Genomic DNA, 21813 nt, shown 5'->3' on the forward strand with positions numbered 1-21813 from the left:
ACGTGTAAAAGCACTGTTAGAACTGAGATCAGTGTTGCTTTTCTCAGTACAAGCTTTACTTTTAAAGATAATCGCGTTCTTTTGAAACTTTATTAATTTCACGAAAGCTTTAGTAAGGAACGCTCATGCATTTCTTTGTAAAGACAAGCAGTTGTTTGCTACGTGTGAAAGCACTGTTAGAACTGAGATCAGGTTTAACTTTCTCAGTACAAGCTTTACTTCGAAAGATAATCGCGTTCTTTTGAAAGTTTATTAATTTCACGAAAGCTTTAGTAAGAAACGCACATGCGTTTTTTTGTCAAGACAAGCAGTTGTTTGCTACGTGTGAAAGCACTGTTAGAACTGAGATCAGGTTTAATTTTATCAGTACAAGCTTTACTTTGAAAGATAATCGCGTTCTTTGAAATTTTATTAATTTCACGAAAGTTTTAGTAAGAAACGCACATGCGTTTTTTTTGTCAAGACAAGCAGTTGTTTGCTACGTGTGAAAGCACTGTTAGAACTGAGATCAGTGTTGCTTTTCTCAGTACAAGCTTTACTTTGAAAGATAATCGCGTTCTTTTGAAAGTTTATTAATTTCACGAAAGCTTTAGTTAGAAACGCACATGCGTTTCTTTGTCAAGACAAGCAGTTGTTTGCTACGTGTGAAAGCACTGTTAGAACTGAGATCAGTGTTGCTTTTCTTAGTACAAGCTTTACTTTGAAAGATAATCGCGTTCTTTTGAAACTTTATTAATTTCACGAAAGCTTTAGTAAGGAACGCTCATGCATTTATTTGTAAAGACAAGCAGTTGTTTGCTACGTGTGAAAGCACTGTTAGAACTGAGATCAGTTTTGCTTTTCTCAGTACAAGCTTTACTTTGAAAGATAATCGCGTTCCTTTGAAACTTTATTAATTTCACGAAAGCTTTAGTAAGAAACGAACATGCGTTTCTTTGTCGAGACAAGCAGTTGTTTGCTACGTGTGAAAGCACTGTTAGAACTGAGATCAGTGTTGCTTTTCTCAGTACAAGCTTTACTTTGAAAGATAATCGCGTTCTTTTGAAAGTTTATTAATTTCACGAAAGCTTTAGTAAGGAACGCTCATGCATTTCTTTGTAAAGACAAGCAGTTATTTGCTACGTGTGAAAGCACTGTTAGAACTGAGATCAGGTTTAATTTCCTCAGTACAAGCTTTACTTTGAAAGATAATCGCGTTCTTTTGAAAGTTTATTAATTTCACGAAAGCTTTAGTAAGAAACGCACATGCGTTTCTTTGTCAAGACAAGCAGTTGTTTGCTACGTGTGAAAGCACTGTTAGAACTGAGATCAGGTTTAATTTTCTCAGTACAAGCTTTACTTTGAAAGATAATCGCGTTCTTTTGAAAGTTTATTAATTTCACGAAAGCTTTAGTAAGGAACGCGCATGCATTTCTTTGTAAAGACAAGCAGTTGTTTGCTACGTGTGAAAGCACTGTTAGAACTGAGATCAGTGTTGCTTTTCTCACTACAAGTTTTACTTTGAAAGATAATCGCGTTCTTTTGAAACTTTATTAATTTCACGAAAGCTTTAGTAAGAAACGAACATGCGTTTCTTTGTCGAGACAAGCAGTTGTTTGCTACGTGTGAAAGCACTGTTAGACCTGAGATCAGGTTTAATTTTCTCAGTACAAGCTTTACTTTGAAAGATAATCGCGTTCTTTTGAAAGTTTATTAATTTCACGAAAGCTTTAGTAAGAAACACACATGCGTTTCTTTGTCAAGACAAGCAGTTGTTTGCTACGTGTGAAAGCACTGTTAGAACTGAGATCAGGTTTAATTTTAGCAGTACAAGCTTTACTTTGAAAGATAATCGCGTTCTTTTGAAAGTTTATTAATTTCACGAAAGTTTTAGTAAGAAACGCACATGCGTTTTTTTGTCAAGACAAGCAGTTGTTTGCTACGTGTGAAAGCACTGTTAGAACTGAGATCAGTGTTGCTTTTCTCCGTACAAGCTTTACTTTGAAAGATAATCGCGTTCTTTTGAAAGTTTATTAATTTCACGAAAGCTTTAGTAAGAAACGCACATGCGTTTCTTTGTCAAGACAAGCAGTTGTTTGCTACGTGTGAAAGCACTGTTAGAACTGAGATCAGGTTTAATTTCCTCAGTACAAGCTTTACTTTGAAAGATAATCGCGTTCTTTTGAAAGTTTATTAATTTCACGAAAGCTTTTGTAAGAAACGCACATGCGTTTCTTTGTCAAGACAAGCAGTTGTTTGCTACGTGTGAAAGCACTGTTAGAACTGAGATCAGGTTTAATTTCCTCAGTACAAGCTTTACTTTGAAAGATAATCGCGTTCTTTTGAAAGTTTATTAATTTCACGAAAGCTTTAATAAGAAACGCTCATGCTTTTCTTTGTAAAGACAAGCAGTTGTTTGCTACGTGTGAAAGCACTGTTAGAACTGAGATCAGTGTTGCTTTTCTCAGTACAAGCTTTACTTTGAAAGATAATCGCGTTCTTTTGAAAGTTTATTAATTTCACGAAAGCTTTAGTAAGAAATGCACATGCGTTTCTTTGAAAGACAAGCAGTTGTTTGCTACGTGTGAAAGCACTGTTAGAACTGAGATCAGGTTTAATTTCCTCAGTACAAGCTTTACTTTGAAAGATAATCGCGTTTTTGAAAGTTTATTAATTTCACAAAAGCTTTAGTAAGAAACGCACATGCGTTTTTTTGTCAAGACAAGCAGTTGTTTGCTAAGTGTGAAAGCACTGTTAGAACTGAGATCAGGTTTAATTTTCTCAGTACAAGCTTTACTTTGAAAGATAATCGCGTTCTTTGAAAGTTTATTAATTTCACGAAAGCTTTAGTAAGAAACGCACATGCGTTTTTTTGTCAAGACAAGCAGTTGTTTGCTAAGTGTGAAAGCACTGTTAGAACAGAGATCAGGTTTAATTTTATCAGTACAAGCTTTACTTTGAAAGATAATCGCGTTCTTTTGAAAGTTTATTAATTTCACGAAAGCTTTAGTAAGAAACGCACATGCGTTTTTTTTGTCAAGACAAGCAGTTGTTTGCTACGTGTGAAAGCACTGTTAGAACTGAGATCAGTGTTGCTTTTCTCAGTACAAGCTTTACTTTGAAAGATAATCGCGTTCTTTTGAAAGTTTATTAATTTCACGAAAGCTTTAGTAAGAAATGCACATGCGTTTCTTTGAAAGACAAGCAGTTGTTTGCTACGTGTGAAAGCACTGTTAGAACTGAGATCAGGTTTAATTTCCTCAGTACAAGCTTTACTTTGAAAGATAATCGCGTTTTTGAAAGTTTATTAATTTCACAAAAGCTTTAGTAAGAAACGCACATGCGTTTTTTTGTCAAGACAAGCAGTTGTTTGCTAAGTGTGAAAGCACTGTTAGAACTGAGATCAGGTTTAATTTTCTCAGTACAAGCTTTACTTTGAAAGATAATCGCGTTCTTTTGAAAGTTTATTAATTTCACGAAAGCTTTAGTAAGAAACGCACATGCGTTTTTTTGTCAAGACAAGCAGTTGTTTGCTAAGTGTGAAAGCACTGTTAGAACAGAGATCAGGTTTAATTTTATCAGTACAAGCTTTACTTTGAAAGATAATCGCGTTCTTTTGAAAGTTTATTAATTTCACGAAAGCTTTAGTAAGAAACGCACATGCGTTTTTTTTGTCAAGACAAGCAGTTGTTTGCTACGTGTGAAAGCACTGTTAGAACTGAGATCAGTGTTGCTTTTCTCAGTACAAGCTTTACTTTGAAAGATAATCGCGTTCTTTTGAAAGTTTATTAATTTCACGAAAGCTTTAGTTAGAAACGCACATGCGTTTCTTTGTCAAGACAAGCAGTTGTTTGCTACGTGTGAAAGCACTGTTAGAACTGAGATCAGTGTTGCTTTTCTTAGTACAAGCTTTACTTTGAAAGATAATCGCGTTCTTTTGAAACTTTATTAATTTCACGAAAGCTTTAGTAAGAAACGAACATGCGTTTCTTTGTCGAGACAAACAGTTGTTTGCTACGTGTGTAAGCACTGTTAGAACTAAGATCAGGTTTAATTTTCTCAGTACAAGCTTTACTTTGAAAGATAATCGCGTTCTTTTGAAAGTTTATTAATTTCACGAAAGCTTTAGTAAGAAACGCACATGCGTTTCTTTGTCAAGACAAGCAGTTGTTTGCTACGTGTGAAAGCACTGTTAGAACTGAGATCAGGTTTAATTTCCTCAGTACAAGCTTTACTTTGAAAGATAATCGCGTTCTTTTGAAAGTTTATTAATTTCACGAAAGCTTTAGTAAGAAACGCACATGCGTTTCTTTGTCAAGACAAGCAGTTGTTTGCTACGTGTGAAAGCACTGTTAGAACTGAGATCAGGTTTAATTTTCTCAGTACAAGCTTTACTTTGAAAGATAATCGCGTTCTTTTGAAAGTTTATTAATTTCACGAAAGCTTTAGTAAGGAACGCGCATGCATTTCTTTGTAAAGACAAGCAGTTGTTTGCTACGTGTGAAAGCACTGTTAGAACTGAGATCAGTGTTGCTTTTCTCACTACAAGTTTTACTTTGAAAGATAATCGCGTTCTTTTGAAACTTTATTAATTTCACGAAAGCTTTAGTAAGAAACGAACATGCGTTTCTTTGTCGAGACAAGCAGTTGTTTGCTACGTGTGAAAGCACTGTTAGACCTGAGATCAGGTTTAATTTTCTCAGTACAAGCTTTACTTTGAAAGATAATCGCGTTCTTTTGAAAGTTTATTAATTTCACGAAAGCTTTAGTAAGAAACACACATGCGTTTCTTTGTCAAGACAAGCAGTTGTTTGCTACGTGTGAAAGCACTGTTAGAACTGAGATCAGGTTTAATTTTAGCAGTACAAGCTTTACTTTGAAAGATAATCGCGTTCTTTTGAAAGTTTATTAATTTCACGAAAGTTTTAGTAAGAAACGCACATGCGTTTTTTTGTCAAGACAAGCAGTTGTTTGCTACGTGTGAAAGCACTGTTAGAACTGAGATCAGTGTTGCTTTTCTCCGTACAAGCTTTACTTTGAAAGATAATCGCGTTCTTTTGAAAGTTTATTAATTTCACGAAAGCTTTAGTAAGAAACGCACATGCGTTTCTTTGTCAAGACAAGCAGTTGTTTGCTACGTGTGAAAGCACTGTTAGAACTGAGATCAGGTTTAATTTCCTCAGTACAAGCTTTACTTTGAAAGATAATCGCGTTCTTTTGAAAGTTTATTAATTTCACGAAAGCTTTTGTAAGAAACGCACATGCGTTTCTTTGTCAAGACAAGCAGTTGTTTGCTACGTGTGAAAGCACTGTTAGAACTGAGATCAGGTTTAATTTCCTCAGTACAAGCTTTACTTTGAAAGATAATCGCGTTCTTTTGAAAGTTTATTAATTTCACGAAAGCTTTAATAAGAAACGCTCATGCTTTTCTTTGTAAAGACAAGCAGTTGTTTGCTACGTGTGAAAGCACTGTTAGAACTGAGATCAGTGTTGCTTTTCTCAGTACAAGCTTTACTTTGAAAGATAATCGCGTTCTTTTGAAAGTTTATTAATTTCACGAAAGCTTTAGTAAGAAATGCACATGCGTTTCTTTGAAAGACAAGCAGTTGTTTGCTACGTGTGAAAGCACTGTTAGAACTGAGATCAGGTTTAATTTCCTCAGTACAAGCTTTACTTTGAAAGATAATCGCGTTTTTGAAAGTTTATTAATTTCACAAAAGCTTTAGTAAGAAACGCACATGCGTTTTTTTGTCAAGACAAGCAGTTGTTTGCTAAGTGTGAAAGCACTGTTAGAACTGAGATCAGGTTTAATTTTCTCAGTACAAGCTTTACTTTGAAAGATAATCGCGTTCTTTGAAAGTTTATTAATTTCACGAAAGCTTTAGTAAGAAACGCACATGCGTTTTTTTGTCAAGACAAGCAGTTGTTTGCTAAGTGTGAAAGCACTGTTAGAACAGAGATCAGGTTTAATTTTATCAGTACAAGCTTTACTTTGAAAGATAATCGCGTTCTTTTGAAAGTTTATTAATTTCACGAAAGCTTTAGTAAGAAACGCACATGCGTTTTTTTTGTCAAGACAAGCAGTTGTTTGCTACGTGTGAAAGCACTGTTAGAACTGAGATCAGTGTTGCTTTTCTCAGTACAAGCTTTACTTTGAAAGATAATCGCGTTCTTTTGAAAGTTTATTAATTTCACGAAAGCTTTAGTAAGAAATGCACATGCGTTTCTTTGAAAGACAAGCAGTTGTTTGCTACGTGTGAAAGCACTGTTAGAACTGAGATCAGGTTTAATTTCCTCAGTACAAGCTTTACTTTGAAAGATAATCGCGTTTTTGAAAGTTTATTAATTTCACAAAAGCTTTAGTAAGAAACGCACATGCGTTTTTTTGTCAAGACAAGCAGTTGTTTGCTAAGTGTGAAAGCACTGTTAGAACTGAGATCAGGTTTAATTTTCTCAGTACAAGCTTTACTTTGAAAGATAATCGCGTTCTTTTGAAAGTTTATTAATTTCACGAAAGCTTTAGTAAGAAACGCACATGCGTTTTTTTGTCAAGACAAGCAGTTGTTTGCTAAGTGTGAAAGCACTGTTAGAACAGAGATCAGGTTTAATTTTATCAGTACAAGCTTTACTTTGAAAGATAATCGCGTTCTTTTGAAAGTTTATTAATTTCACGAAAGCTTTAGTAAGAAACGCACATGCGTTTTTTTTGTCAAGACAAGCAGTTGTTTGCTACGTGTGAAAGCACTGTTAGAACTGAGATCAGTGTTGCTTTTCTCAGTACAAGCTTTACTTTGAAAGATAATCGCGTTCTTTTGAAAGTTTATTAATTTCACGAAAGCTTTAGTTAGAAACGCACATGCGTTTCTTTGTCAAGACAAGCAGTTGTTTGCTACGTGTGAAAGCACTGTTAGAACTGAGATCAGTGTTGCTTTTCTTAGTACAAGCTTTACTTTGAAAGATAATCGCGTTCTTTTGAAACTTTATTAATTTCACGAAAGCTTTAGTAAGAAACGAACATGCGTTTCTTTGTCGAGACAAACAGTTGTTTGCTACGTGTGTAAGCACTGTTAGAACTAAGATCAGGTTTAATTTTCTCAGTACAAGCTTTACTTTGAAAGATAATCGCGTTCTTTTGAAAGTTTATTAATTTCACGAAAGCTTTAGTAAGAAACGCACATGCGTTTCTTTGTCAAGACAAGCAGTTGTTTGCTACGTGTGAAAGCACTGTTAGAACTGAGATCAGGTTTAATTTCCTCAGTACAAGCTTTACTTTGAAAGATAATCGCGTTCTTTTGAAAGTTTATTAATTCCACGAAAGCTTTAGTAAGAAATGCACATGCGTTTCTTTGAAAGACAAGCAGTTGTTTGCTACGTGTGAAAGCACTGTTAGAACTGAGATCAGGTTTAATTTCCTCAGTACAAGCTTTACTTTGAAAGATAATCGCGTTCTTTTGAAAGTTTATTAATTTCACGAAAGCTTTAATAAGAAACGCTCATGATTTTCTTTGTAAAGACAAGCAGTTGTTTGCTACGTGTGAAAGCACTGTTAGAACTGAGATCAGTGTTGCTTTTCTCAGTACAAGCTTTACTTTGAAAGATAATCGCGTTCTTTTGAAAGTTTATTAATTTCACGAAAGCTTTAGTAAGGAACGCACATGCGTTTCTTTGAAAGACAAGCAGTTGTTTGCTACGTGTGAAAGCACTGTTAGAACTGAGATCAGGTTTAATTTCCTCAGTACAAGCTTTACTTTGAAAGATAATCGCGTTCTTTTGAAAGTTTATTAATTTCACGAAAGCTTTAGTAAGAAACGCACATGCGTTTCTTTGTCAAGACAAGCAGTTGTTTGCTACGTGTGAAAGCACTGTTAGAACTGAGATCAGTGTTGCTTTTCTCCGTACAAGCTTTACTTTGAAAGATAATCGCGTTCTTTTGAAAGTTTATTAATTTCACGAAAGTTTTAGTAAGAAACGCACATGCGTTTTTTTGTTAAGACAAGCAGTTGTTTGCTACGTGTGAAAGCACTGTTAGAACTGAGATCAGTGTTGCTTTTCTCCGTACAAGCTTTACTTTGAAAGATAATCGCGTTCTTTTGAAAGTTTATTAATTTCACGAAAGCTTTAGTAAGAAACGCACATGCGTTTCTTTGTCAAGACAAGCAGTTGTTTGCTACGTGTGAAAGCACTGTTAGAACTGAGATCAGGTTTAATTTCCTCAGTACAAGCTTTACTTTGAAAGATAATCGCGTTCTTTTGAAAGTTTATTAATTTCACGAAAGCTTTAGTAAGAAACGCACATGCGTTTCTTTGTCAAGACAAGCAGTTGTTTGCTACGTGTGAAAGCACTGTTAGAACTGAGATCAGGTTTAATTTCCTCAGTACAAGCTTTACTTTGAAAGATAATCGCGTTCTTTTGAAAGTTTATTAATTTCACGAAAGCTTTAATAAGAAACGCTCATGCTTTTCTTTGTAAAGACAAGCAGTTGTTTGCTACGTGTGAAAGCACTGTTAGAACTGAGATCAGTGTTGCTTTTCTCAGTACAAGCTTTACTTTGAAAGATAATCGCGTTCTTTTGAAAGTTTATTAATTTCACGAAAGCTTTAGTAAGAAATGCACATGCGTTTCTTTGAAAGACAAGCAGTTGTTTGCTACGTGTGAAAGCACTGTTAGAACTGAGATCAGGTTTAATTTCCTCAGTACAAGCTTTACTTTGAAAGATAATCGCGTTTTTGAAAGTTTATTAATTTCACAAAAGCTTTAGTAAGAAACGCACATGCGTTTTTTTGTCAAGACAAGCAGTTGTTTGCTAAGTGTGAAAGCACTGTTAGAACTGAGATCAGGTTTAATTTTCTCAGTACAAGCTTTACTTTGAAAGATAATCGCGTTCTTTGAAAGTTTATTAATTTCACGAAAGCTTTAGTAAGAAACGCACATGCGTTTTTTTGTCAAGACAAGCAGTTGTTTGCTAAGTGTGAAAGCACTGTTAGAACAGAGATCAGGTTTAATTTTATCAGTACAAGCTTTACTTTGAAAGATAATCGCGTTCTTTTGAAAGTTTATTAATTTCACGAAAGCTTTAGTAAGAAACGCACATGCGTTTTTTTTGTCAAGACAAGCAGTTGTTTGCTACGTTTGAAAGCACTGTTAGAACTGAGATCAGTGTTGCTTTTCTCAGTACAAGCTTTACTTTGAAAGATAATCGCGTTCTTTTGAAAGTTTATTAATTTCACGAAAGCTTTAGTAAGAAATGCACATGCGTTTCTTTGAAAGACAAGCAGTTGTTTGCTACGTGTGAAAGCACTGTTAGAACTGAGATCAGGTTTAATTTCCTCAGTACAAGCTTTACTTTGAAAGATAATCGCGTTTTTGAAAGTTTATTAATTTCACAAAAGCTTTAGTAAGAAACGCACATGCGTTTTTTTGTCAAGACAAGCAGTTGTTTGCTAAGTGTGAAAGCACTGTTAGAACTGAGATCAGGTTTAATTTCCTCAGTACAAGCTTTACTTTGAAAGATAATCGCGTTCTTTTGAAAGTTTATTAATTTCACGAAAGCTTTAATAAGAAACGCTCATGCTTTTCTTTGTAAAGACAAGCAGTTGTTTGCTACGTGTGAAAGCACTGTTAGAACTGAGATCAGTGTTGCTTTTCTCAGTACAAGCTTTACTTTGAAAGATAATCGCGTTCTTTTGAAAGTTTATTAATTTCACGAAAGCTTTAGTAAGAAATGCACATGCGTTTCTTTGAAAGACAAGCAGTTGTTTGCTACGTGTGAAAGCACTGTTAGAACTGAGATCAGGTTTAATTTCCTCAGTACAAGCTTTACTTTGAAAGATAATCGCGTTTTTGAAAGTTTATTAATTTCACAAAAGCTTTAGTAAGAAACGCACATGCGTTTTTTTGTCAAGACAAGCAGTTGTTTGCTAAGTGTGAAAGCACTGTTAGAACTGAGATCAGGTTTAATTTTCTCAGTACAAGCTTTACTTTGAAAGATAATCGCGTTCTTTGAAAGTTTATTAATTTCACGAAAGCTTTAGTAAGAAACGCACATGCGTTTTTTTGTCAAGACAAGCAGTTGTTTGCTAAGTGTGAAAGCACTGTTAGAACAGAGATCAGGTTTAATTTTATCAGTACAAGCTTTACTTTGAAAGATAATCGCGTTCTTTTGAAAGTTTATTAATTTCACGAAAGCTTTAGTAAGAAACGCACATGCGTTTTTTTTGTCAAGACAAGCAGTTGTTTGCTACGTGTGAAAGCACTGTTAGAACTGAGATCAGTGTTGCTTTTCTCAGTACAAGCTTTACTTTGAAAGATAATCGCGTTCTTTTGAAAGTTTATTAATTTCACGAAAGCTTTAGTAAGAAATGCACATGCGTTTCTTTGAAAGACAAGCAGTTGTTTGCTACGTGTGAAAGCACTGTTAGAACTGAGATCAGGTTTAATTTCCTCAGTACAAGCTTTACTTTGAAAGATAATCGCGTTTTTGAAAGTTTATTAATTTCACAAAAGCTTTAGTAAGAAACGCACATGCGTTTTTTTGTCAAGACAAGCAGTTGTTTGCTAAGTGTGAAAGCACTGTTAGAACTGAGATCAGGTTTAATTTTCTCAGTACAAGCTTTACTTTGAAAGATAATCGCGTTCTTTTGAAAGTTTATTAATTTCACGAAAGCTTTAGTAAGAAACGCACATGCGTTTTTTTGTCAAGACAAGCAGTTGTTTGCTAAGTGTGAAAGCACTGTTAGAACAGAGATCAGGTTTAATTTTATCAGTACAAGCTTTACTTTGAAAGATAATCGCGTTCTTTTGAAAGTTTATTAATTTCACGAAAGCTTTAGTAAGAAACGCACATGCGTTTTTTTTGTCAAGACAAGCAGTTGTTTGCTACGTGTGAAAGCACTGTTAGAACTGAGATCAGTGTTGCTTTTCTCAGTACAAGCTTTACTTTGAAAGATAATCGCGTTCTTTTGAAAGTTTATTAATTTCACGAAAGCTTTAGTTAGAAACGCACATGCGTTTCTTTGTCAAGACAAGCAGTTGTTTGCTACGTGTGAAAGCACTGTTAGAACTGAGATCAGTGTTGCTTTTCTTAGTACAAGCTTTACTTTGAAAGATAATCGCGTTCTTTTGAAACTTTATTAATTTCACGAAAGCTTTAGTAAGAAACGAACATGCGTTTCTTTGTCGAGACAAACAGTTGTTTGCTACGTGTGTAAGCACTGTTAGAACTAAGATCAGGTTTAATTTTCTCAGTACAAGCTTTACTTTGAAAGATAATCGCGTTCTTTTGAAAGTTTATTAATTTCACGAAAGCTTTAGTAAGAAACGCACATGCGTTTCTTTGTCAAGACAAGCAGTTGTTTGCTACGTGTGAAAGCACTGTTAGAACTGAGATCAGGTTTAATTTCCTCAGTACAAGCTTTACTTTGAAAGATAATCGCGTTCTTTTGAAAGTTTATTAATTCCACGAAAGCTTTAGTAAGAAATGCACATGCGTTTCTTTGAAAGACAAGCAGTTGTTTGCTACGTGTGAAAGCACTGTTAGAACTGAGATCAGGTTTAATTTCCTCAGTACAAGCTTTACTTTGAAAGATAATCGCGTTCTTTTGAAAGTTTATTAATTTCACGAAAGCTTTAATAAGAAACGCTCATGATTTTCTTTGTAAAGACAAGCAGTTGTTTGCTACGTGTGAAAGCACTGTTAGAACTGAGATCAGTGTTGCTTTTCTCAGTACAAGCTTTACTTTGAAAGATAATCGCGTTCTTTTGAAAGTTTATTAATTTCACGAAAGCTTTAGTAAGGAACGCACATGCGTTTCTTTGAAAGACAAGCAGTTGTTTGCTACGTGTGAAAGCACTGTTAGAACTGAGATCAGGTTTAATTTCCTCAGTACAAGCTTTACTTTGAAAGATAATCGCGTTCTTTTGAAAGTTTATTAATTTCACGAAAGCTTTAGTAAGAAACGCACATGCGTTTCTTTGTCAAGACAAGCAGTTGTTTGCTACGTGTGAAAGCACTGTTAGAACTGAGATCAGTGTTGCTTTTCTCCGTACAAGCTTTACTTTGAAAGATAATCGCGTTCTTTTGAAAGTTTATTAATTTCACGAAAGTTTTAGTAAGAAACGCACATGCGTTTTTTTGTCAAGACAAGCAGTTGTTTGCTACGTGTGAAAGCACTGTTAGAACTGAGATCAGTGTTGCTTTTCTCCGTACAAGCTTTACTTTGAAAGATAATCGCGTTCTTTTGAAAGTTTATTAATTTCACGAAAGCTTTAGTAAGAAACGCACATGCGTTTCTTTGTCAAGACAAGCAGTTGTTTGCTACGTGTGAAAGCACTGTTAGAACTGAGATCAGGTTTAATTTCCTCAGTACAAGCTTTACTTTGAAAGATAATCGCGTTCTTTTGAAAGTTTATTAATTTCACGAAAGCTTTAGTAAGAAACGCACATGCGTTTCTTTGTCAAGACAAGCAGTTGTTTGCTACGTGTGAAAGCACTGTTAGAACTGAGATCAGGTTTAATTTCCTCAGTACAAGCTTTACTTTGAAAGATAATCGCGTTCTTTTGAAAGTTTATTAATTTCACGAAAGCTTTAATAAGAAACGCTCATGCTTTTCTTTGTAAAGACAAGCAGTTGTTTGCTACGTGTGAAAGCACTGTTAGAACTGAGATCAGTGTTGCTTTTCTCAGTACAAGCTTTACTTTGAAAGATAATCGCGTTCTTTTGAAAGTTTATTAATTTCACGAAAGCTTTAGTAAGAAATGCACATGCGTTTCTTTGAAAGACAAGCAGTTGTTTGCTACGTGTGAAAGCACTGTTAGAACTGAGATCAGGTTTAATTTCCTCAGTACAAGCTTTACTTTGAAAGATAATCGCGTTTTTGAAAGTTTATTAATTTCACAAAAGCTTTAGTAAGAAACGCACATGCGTTTTTTTGTCAAGACAAGCAGTTGTTTGCTACGTGTGAAAGCACTGTTAGAACTGAGATCAGTGTTGCTTTTCTCAGTACAAGCTTTACTTTGAAAGATAATCGCGTTCTTTTGAAAGTTTATTAATTTCACGAAAGCTTTAGTAAGAAATGCACATGCGTTTCTTTGAAAGACAAGCAGTTGTTTGCTACGTGTGAAAGCACTGTTAGAACTGAGATCAGGTTTAATTTCCTCAGTACAAGCTTTACTTTGAAAGATAATCGCGTTTTTGAAAGTTTATTAATTTCACAAAAGCTTTAGTAAGAAACGCACATGCGTTTTTTTGTCAAGACAAGCAGTTGTTTGCTAAGTGTGAAAGCACTGTTAGAACTGAGATCAGGTTTAATTTTCTCAGTACAAGCTTTACTTTGAAAGATAATCGCGTTCTTTTGAAAGTTTATTAATTTCACGAAAGCTTTAGTAAGAAACGCACATGCGTTTTTTTGTCAAGACAAGCAGTTGTTTGCTAAGTGTGAAAGCACTGTTAGAACAGAGATCAGGTTTAATTTTATCAGTACAAGCTTTACTTTGAAAGATAATCGCGTTCTTTTGAAAGTTTATTAATTTCACGAAAGCTTTAGTAAGAAACGCACATGCGTTTTTTTTGTCAAGACAAGCAGTTGTTTGCTACGTGTGAAAGCACTGTTAGAACTGAGATCAGTGTTGCTTTTCTCAGTACAAGCTTTACTTTGAAAGATAATCGCGTTCTTTTGAAAGTTTATTAATTTCACGAAAGCTTTAGTTAGAAACGCACATGCGTTTCTTTGTCAAGACAAGCAGTTGTTTGCTACGTGTGAAAGCACTGTTAGAACTGAGATCAGTGTTGCTTTTCTTAGTACAAGCTTTACTTTGAAAGATAATCGCGTTCTTTTGAAACTTTATTAATTTCACGAAAGCTTTAGTAAGAAACGAACATGCGTTTCTTTGTCGAGACAAACAGTTGTTTGCTACGTGTGTAAGCACTGTTAGAACTAAGATCAGGTTTAATTTTCTCAGTACAAGCTTTACTTTGAAAGATAATCGCGTTCTTTTGAAAGTTTATTAATTTCACGAAAGCTTTAGTAAGAAACGCACATGCGTTTCTTTGTCAAGACAAGCAGTTGTTTGCTACGTGTGAAAGCACTGTTAGAACTGAGATCAGGTTTAATTTCCTCAGTACAAGCTTTACTTTGAAAGATAATCGCGTTCTTTTGAAAGTTTATTAATTCCACGAAAGCTTTAGTAAGAAATGCACATGCGTTTCTTTGAAAGACAAGCAGTTGTTTGCTACGTGTGAAAGCACTGTTAGAACTGAGATCAGGTTTAATTTCCTCAGTACAAGCTTTACTTTGAAAGATAATCGCGTTTTTGAAAGTTTATTAATTTCACAAAAGCTTTAGTAAGAAACGCACATGCGTTTTTTTGTCAAGACAAGCAGTTGTTTGCTACGTGTGAAAGCACTGTTAGAACTGAGATCAGTGTTGCTTTTCTCAGTACAAGCTTTACTTTGAAAGATAATCGCGTTCTTTTGAAAGTTTATTAATTTCACGAAAGCTTTAGTAAGAAATGCACATGCGTTTCTTTGAAAGACAAGCAGTTGTTTGCTACGTGTGAAAGCACTGTTAGAACTGAGATCAGGTTTAATTTCCTCAGTACAAGCTTTACTTTGAAAGATAATCGCGTTTTTGAAAGTTTATTAATTTCACAAAAGCTTTAGTAAGAAACGCACATGCGTTTTTTTGTCAAGACAAGCAGTTGTTTGCTAAGTGTGAAAGCACTGTTAGAACTGAGATCAGGTTTAATTTTCTCAGTACAAGCTTTACTTTGAAAGATAATCGCGTTCTTTTGAAAGTTTATTAATTTCACGAAAGCTTTAGTAAGAAACGCACATGCGTTTTTTTGTCAAGACAAGCAGTTGTTTGCTAAGTGTGAAAGCACTGTTAGAACAGAGATCAGGTTTAATTTTATCAGTACAAGCTTTACTTTGAAAGATAATCGCGTTCTTTTGAAAGTTTATTAATTTCACGAAAGCTTTAGTAAGAAACGCACATGCGTTTTTTTTGTCAAGACAAGCAGTTGTTTGCTACGTGTGAAAGCACTGTTAGAACTGAGATCAGTGTTGCTTTTCTCAGTACAAGCTTTACTTTGAAAGATAATCGCGTTCTTTTGAAAGTTTATTAATTTCACGAAAGCTTTAGTTAGAAACGCACATGCGTTTCTTTGTCAAGACAAGCAGTTGTTTGCTACGTGTGAAAGCACTGTTAGAACTGAGATCAGTGTTGCTTTTCTTAGTACAAGCTTTACTTTGAAAGATAATCGCGTTCTTTTGAAACTTTATTAATTTCACGAAAGCTTTAGTAAGAAACGAACATGCGTTTCTTTGTCGAGACAAACAGTTGTTTGCTACGTGTGTAAGCACTGTTAGAACTAAGATCAGGTTTAATTTTCTCAGTACAAGCTTTACTTTGAAAGATAATCGCGTTCTTTTGAAAGTTTATTAATTTCACGAAAGCTTTAGTAAGAAACGCACATGCGTTTCTTTGTCAAGACAAGCAGTTGTTTGCTACGTGTGAAAGCACTGTTAGAACTGAGATCAGGTTTAATTTCCTCAGTACAAGCTTTACTTTGAAAGATAATCGCGTTCTTTTGAAAGTTTATTAATTCCACGAAAGCTTTAGTAAGAAATGCACATGCGTTTCTTTGAAAGACAAGCAGTTGTTTGCTACGTGTGAAAGCACTGTTAGAACTGAGATCAGGTTTAATTTCCTCAGTACAAGCTTTACTTTGAAAGATAATCGCGTTCTTTTGAAAGTTTATTAATTTCACGAAAGCTTTAATAAGAAACGCTCATGATTTTCTTTGTAAAGACAAGCAGTTGTTTGCTACGTGTGAAAGCACTGTTAGAACTGAGATCAGTGTTGCTTTTCTCAGTACAAGCTTTACTTTGAAAGATAATCGCGTTCTTTTGAAAGTTTATTAATTTCACGAAAGCTTTAGTAAGGAACGCACATGCGTTTCTTTGAAAGACAAGCAGTTGTTTGCTACGTGTGAAAGCACTGTTAGAACTGAGATCAGGTTTAATTTCCTCAGTACAAGCTTTACTTTGAAAGATAATCGCGTTCTTTTGAAAGTTTATTAATTTCACGAAAGCTTTAGTAAGAAACGCACATGCGTTTCTTTGTCAAGACAAGCAGTTGTTTGCTACGTGTGAAAGCACTGTTAGAACTGAGATCAGTGTTGCTTTTCTCCGTACAAGCTTTACTTTGAAAGATAATCGCGTTCTTTTGAAAGTTTATTAATTTCACGAAAGTTTTAGTAAGAAACGCACATGCGTTTTTTTGTTAAGACAAGCAGTTGTTTGCTACGTGTGAAAGCACTGTTAGAACTGAGATCAGTGTTGCTTTTCTCCGTACAAGCTTTACTTTGAAAGATAATCGCGTTCTTTTGAAAGTTTATTAATTTCACGAAAGCTTTAGTAAGAAACGCACATGCGTTTCTTTGTCAAGACAAGCAGTTGTTTGCTACGTGTGAAAGCACTGTTAGAACTGAGATCAGGTTTAATTTCCTCAGTACAAGCTTTACTTTGAAAGATAATCGCGTTCTTTTGAAAGTTTATTAATTTCACGAAAGCTTTAGTAAGAAACGCACATGCGTTTCTTTGTCAAGACAAGCAGTTGTTTGCTACGTGTGAAAGCACTGTTAGAACTGAGATCAGGTTTAATTTCCTCAGTACAAGCTTTACTTTGAAAGATAATCGCGTTCTTTTGAAAGTTTATTAATTTCACGAAAGCTTTAATAAGAAACGCTCATGCTTTTCTTTGTAAAGACAAGCAGTTGTTTGCTACGTGTGAAAGCACTGTTAGAACTGAGATCAGTGTTGCTTTTCTCAGTACAAGCTTTACTTTGAAAGATAATCGCGTTCTTTTGAAAGTTTATTAATTTCACGAAAGCTTTAGTAAGAAATGCACATGCGTTTCTTTGAAAGACAAGCAGTTGTTTGCTACGTGTGAAAGCACTGTTAGAACTGAGATCAGGTTTAATTTCCTCAGTACAAGCTTTACTTTGAAAGATAATCGCGTTTTTGAAAGTTTATTAATTTCACAAAAGCTTTAGTAAGAAACGCACATGCGTTTTTTTGTCAAGACAAGCAGTTGTTTGCTAAGTGTGAAAGCACTGTTAGAACTGAGATCAGGTTTAATTTTCTCAGTACAAGCTTTACTTTGAAAGATAATCGCGTTCTTTGAAAGTTTATTAATTTCACGAAAGCTTTAGTAAGAAACGCACATGCGTTTTTTTGTCAAGACAAGCAGTTGTTTGCTAAGTGTGAAAGCACTGTTAGAACAGAGATCAGGTTTAATTTTATCAGTACAAGCTTTACTTTGAAAGATAATCGCGTTCTTTTGAAAGTTTATTAATTTCACGAAAGCTTTAGTAAGAAACGCACATGCGTTTTTTTTGTCAAGACAAGCAGTTGTTTGCTACGTTTGAAAGCACTGTTAGAACTGAGATCAGTGTTGCTTTTCTCAGTACAAGCTTTACTTTGAAAGATAATCGCGTTCTTTTGAAAGTTTATTAATTTCACGAAAGCTTTAGTAAGAAATGCACATGCGTTTCTTTGAAAGACAAGCAGTTGTTTGCTACGTGTGAAAGCACTGTTAGAACTGAGATCAGGTTTAATTTCCTCAGTACAAGCTTTACTTTGAAAGATAATCGCGTTTTTGAAAGTTTATTAATTTCACAAAAGCTTTAGTAAGAAACGCACATGCGTTTTTTTGTCAAGACAAGCAGTTGTTTGCTAAGTGTGAAAGCACTGTTAGAACTGAGATCAGGTTTAATTTCCTCAGTACAAGCTTTACTTTGAAAGATAATCGCGTTCTTTTGAAAGTTTATTAATTTCACGAAAGCTTTAATAAGAAACGCTCATGCTTTTCTTTGTAAAGACAAGCAGTTGTTTGCTACGTGTGAAAGCACTGTTAGAACTGAGATCAGTGTTGCTTTTCTCAGTACAAGCTTTACTTTGAAAGATAATCGCGTTCTTTTGAAAGTTTATTAATTTCACGAAAGCTTTAGTAAGAAATGCACATGCGTTTCTTTGAAAGACAAGCAGTTGTTTGCTACGTGTGAAAGCACTGTTAGAACTGAGATCAGGTTTAATTTCCTCAGTACAAGCTTTACTTTGAAAGATAATCGCGTTTTTGAAAGTTTATTAATTTCACAAAAGCTTTAGTAAGAAACGCACATGCGTTTTTTTGTCAAGACAAGCAGTTGTTTGCTAAGTGTGAAAGCACTGTTAGAACTGAGATCAGGTTTAATTTTCTCAGTACAAGCTTTACTTTGAAAGATAATCGCGTTCTTTGAAAGTTTATTAATTTCACGAAAGCTTTAGTAAGAAACGCACATGCGTTTTTTTGTCAAGACAAGCAGTTGTTTGCTAAGTGTGAAAGCACTGTTAGAACAGAGATCAGGTTTAATTTTATCAGTACAAGCTTTACTTTGAAAGATAATCGCGTTCTTTTGAAAGTTTATTAATTTCACGAAAGCTTTAGTAAGAAACGCACATGCGTTTTTTTTGTCAAGACAAGCAGTTGTTTGCTACGTGTGAAAGCACTGTTAGAACTGAGATCAGTGTTGCTTTTCTCAGTACAAGCTTTACTTTGAAAGATAATCGCGTTCTTTTGAAAGTTTATTAATTTCACGAAAGCTTTAGTAAGAAATGCACATGCGTTTCTTTGAAAGACAAGCAGTTGTTTGCTACGTGTGAAAGCACTGTTAGAACTGAGATCAGGTTTAATTTCCTCAGTACAAGCTTTACTTTGAAAGATAATCGCGTTTTTGAAAGTTTATTAATTTCACAAAAGCTTTAGTAAGAAACGCACATGCGTTTTTTTGTCAAGACAAGCAGTTGTTTGCTAAGTGTGAAAGCACTGTTAGAACTGAGATCAGGTTTAATTTTCTCAGTACAAGCTTTACTTTGAAAGATAATCGCGTTCTTTTGAAAGTTTATTAATTTCACGAAAGCTTTAGTAAGAAACGCACATGCGTTTTTTTGTCAAGACAAGCAGTTGTTTGCTAAGTGTGAAAGCACTGTTAGAACAGAGATCAGGTTTAATTTTATCAGTACAAGCTTTACTTTGAAAGATAATCGCGTTCTTTTGAAAGTTTATTAATTTCACGAAAGCTTTAGTAAGAAACGCACATGCGTTTTTTTTGTCAAGACAAGCAGTTGTTTGCTACGTGTGAAAGCACTGTTAGAACTGAGATCAGTGTTGCTTTTCTCAGTACAAGCTTTACTTTGAAAGATAATCGCGTTCTTTTGAAAGTTTATTAATTTCACGAAAGCTTTAGTTAGAAACGCACATGCGTTTCTTTGTCAAGACAAGCAGTTGTTTGCTACGTGTGAAAGCACTGTTAGAACTGAGATCAGTGTTGCTTTTCTTAGTACAAGCTTTACTTTGAAAGATAATCGCGTTCTTTTGAAACTTTATTAATTTCACGAAAGCTTTAGTAAGAAACGAACATGCGTTTCTTTGTCGAGACAAACAGTTGTTTGCTACGTGTGTAAGCACTGTTAGAACTAAGATCAGGTTTAATTTTCTCAGTACAAGCTTTACTTTGAAAGATAATCGCGTTCTTTTGAAAGTTTATTAATTTCACGAAAGCTTTAGTAAGAAACGCACATGCGTTTCTTTGTCAAGACAAGCAGTTGTTTGCTACGTGTGAAAGCACTGTTAGAACTGAGATCAGGTTTAATTTCCTCAGTACAAGCTTTACTTTGAAAGATAATCGCGTTCTTTTGAAAGTTTATTAATTCCACGAAAGCTTTAGTAAGAAATGCACATGCGTTTCTTTGAAAGACAAGCAGTTGTTTGCTACGTGTGAAAGCACTGTTAGAACTGAGATCAGGTTTAATTTCCTCAGTACAAGCTTTACTTTGAAAGATAATCGCGTTCTTTTGAAAGTTTATTAATTTCACGAAAGCTTTAATAAGAAACGCTCATGATTTTCTTTGTAAAGACAAGCAGTTGTTTGCTACGTGTGAAAGCACTGTTAGAACTGAGATCAGTGTTGCTTTTCTCAGTACAAGCTTTACTTTGAAAGATAATCGCGTTCTTTTGAAAGTTTATTAATTTCACGAAAGCTTTAGTAAGGAACGCACATGCGTTTCTTTGAAAGACAAGCAGTTGTTTGCTACGTGTGAAAGCACTGTTAGAACTGAGATCAGGTTTAATTTCCTCAGTACAAGCTTTACTTTGAAAGATAATCGCGTTCTTTTGAAAGTTTATTAATTTCACGAAAGCTTTAGTAAGAAACGCACATGCGTTTCTTTGTCAAGACAAGCAGTTGTTTGCTACGTGTGAAAGCACTGTTAGAACTGAGATCAGTGTTGCTTTTCTCCGTACAAGCTTTACTTTGAAAGATAATCGCGTTCTTTTGAAAGTTTATTAATTTCACGAAAGTTTTAGTAAGAAACGCACATGCGTTTTTTTGTCAAGACAAGCAGTTGTTTGCTACGTGTGAAAGCACTGTTAGAACTGAGATCAGTGTTGCTTTTCTCCGTACAAGCTTTACTTTGAAAGATAATCGCGTTCTTTTGAAAGTTTATTAATTTCACGAAAGCTTTAGTAAGAAACGCACATGCGTTTCTTTGTCAAGACAAGCAGTTGTTTGCTACGTGTGAAAGCACTGTTAGAACTGAGATCAGGTTTAATTTCCTCAGTACAAGCTTTACTTTGAAAGATAATCGCGTTCTTTTGAAAGTTTATTAATTTCACGAAAGCTTTAGTAAGAAACGCACATGCGTTTCTTTGTCAAGACAAGCAGTTGTTTGCTACGTGTGAAAGCACTGTTAGAACTGAGATCAGGTTTAATTTCCTCAGTACAAGCTTTACTTTGAAAGATAATCGCGTTCTTTTGAAAGTTTATTAATTTCACGAAAGCTTTAATAAGAAACGCTCATGCTTTTCTTTGTAAAGACAAGCAGTTGTTTGCTACGTGTGAAAGCACTGTTAGAACTGAGATCAGTGTTGCTTTTCTCAGTACAAGCTTTACTTTGAAAGATAATCGCGTTCTTTTGAAAGTTTATTAATTTCACGAAAGCTATAGTAAGAAATGCACATGCGTTTCTTTGAAAGACAAGCAGTTGTTTGCTACGTGTGAAAGCACTGTTAGAACTGAGATCAGGTTTAATTTCCTCAGTACAAGCTTTACTTTGAAAGATAATCGCGTTTTTGAAAGTTTATTAATTTCACAAAAGCTTTAGTAAGAAACGCACATGCGTTTTTTTGTCAAGACAAGCAGTTGTTTGCTAAGTGTGAAAGCACTGTTAGAACTGAGATCAGGTTTAATTTTCTCAGTACAAGCTTTACTTTGAAAGATAATCGCGTTCTTTGAAAGTTTATTAATTTCACGAAAGCTTTAGTAAGAAACGCACATGCGTTTTTTTGTCAAGACAAGCAGTTGTTTGCTAAGTGTGAAAGCACTGTTAGAACAGAGATCAGGTTTAATTTTATCAGTACAAGCTTTACTTTGAAAGATAATCGCGTTCTTTTGAAAGTTTATTAATTTCACGAAAGCTTTAGTAAGAAACGCACATGCGTTTTTTTTTGTCAAGACAAGCAGTTGTTTGCTACGTTTGAAAGCACTGTTAGAACTGAGATCAGTGTTGCTTTTCTCAGTACAAGCTTTACTTTGAAAGATAATCGCGTTCTTTTGAAAGTTTATTAATTTCACGAAAGCTTTAGTAAGAAATGCACATGCGTTTCTTTGAAAGACAAGCAGTTGTTTGCTACGTGTGAAAGCACTGTTAGAACTGAGATCAGGTTTAATTTCCTCAGTACAAGCTTTACTTTGAAAGATAATCGCGTTTTTGAAAGTTTATTAATTTCACAAAAGC

The sequence above is a fragment of the Chionomys nivalis genome, chromosome 17 (assembly GCF_950005125.1).
Source record: "Chionomys nivalis chromosome 17, mChiNiv1.1, whole genome shotgun sequence".
Lineage (NCBI taxonomy): Eukaryota > Metazoa > Chordata > Mammalia > Rodentia > Cricetidae > Chionomys > Chionomys nivalis.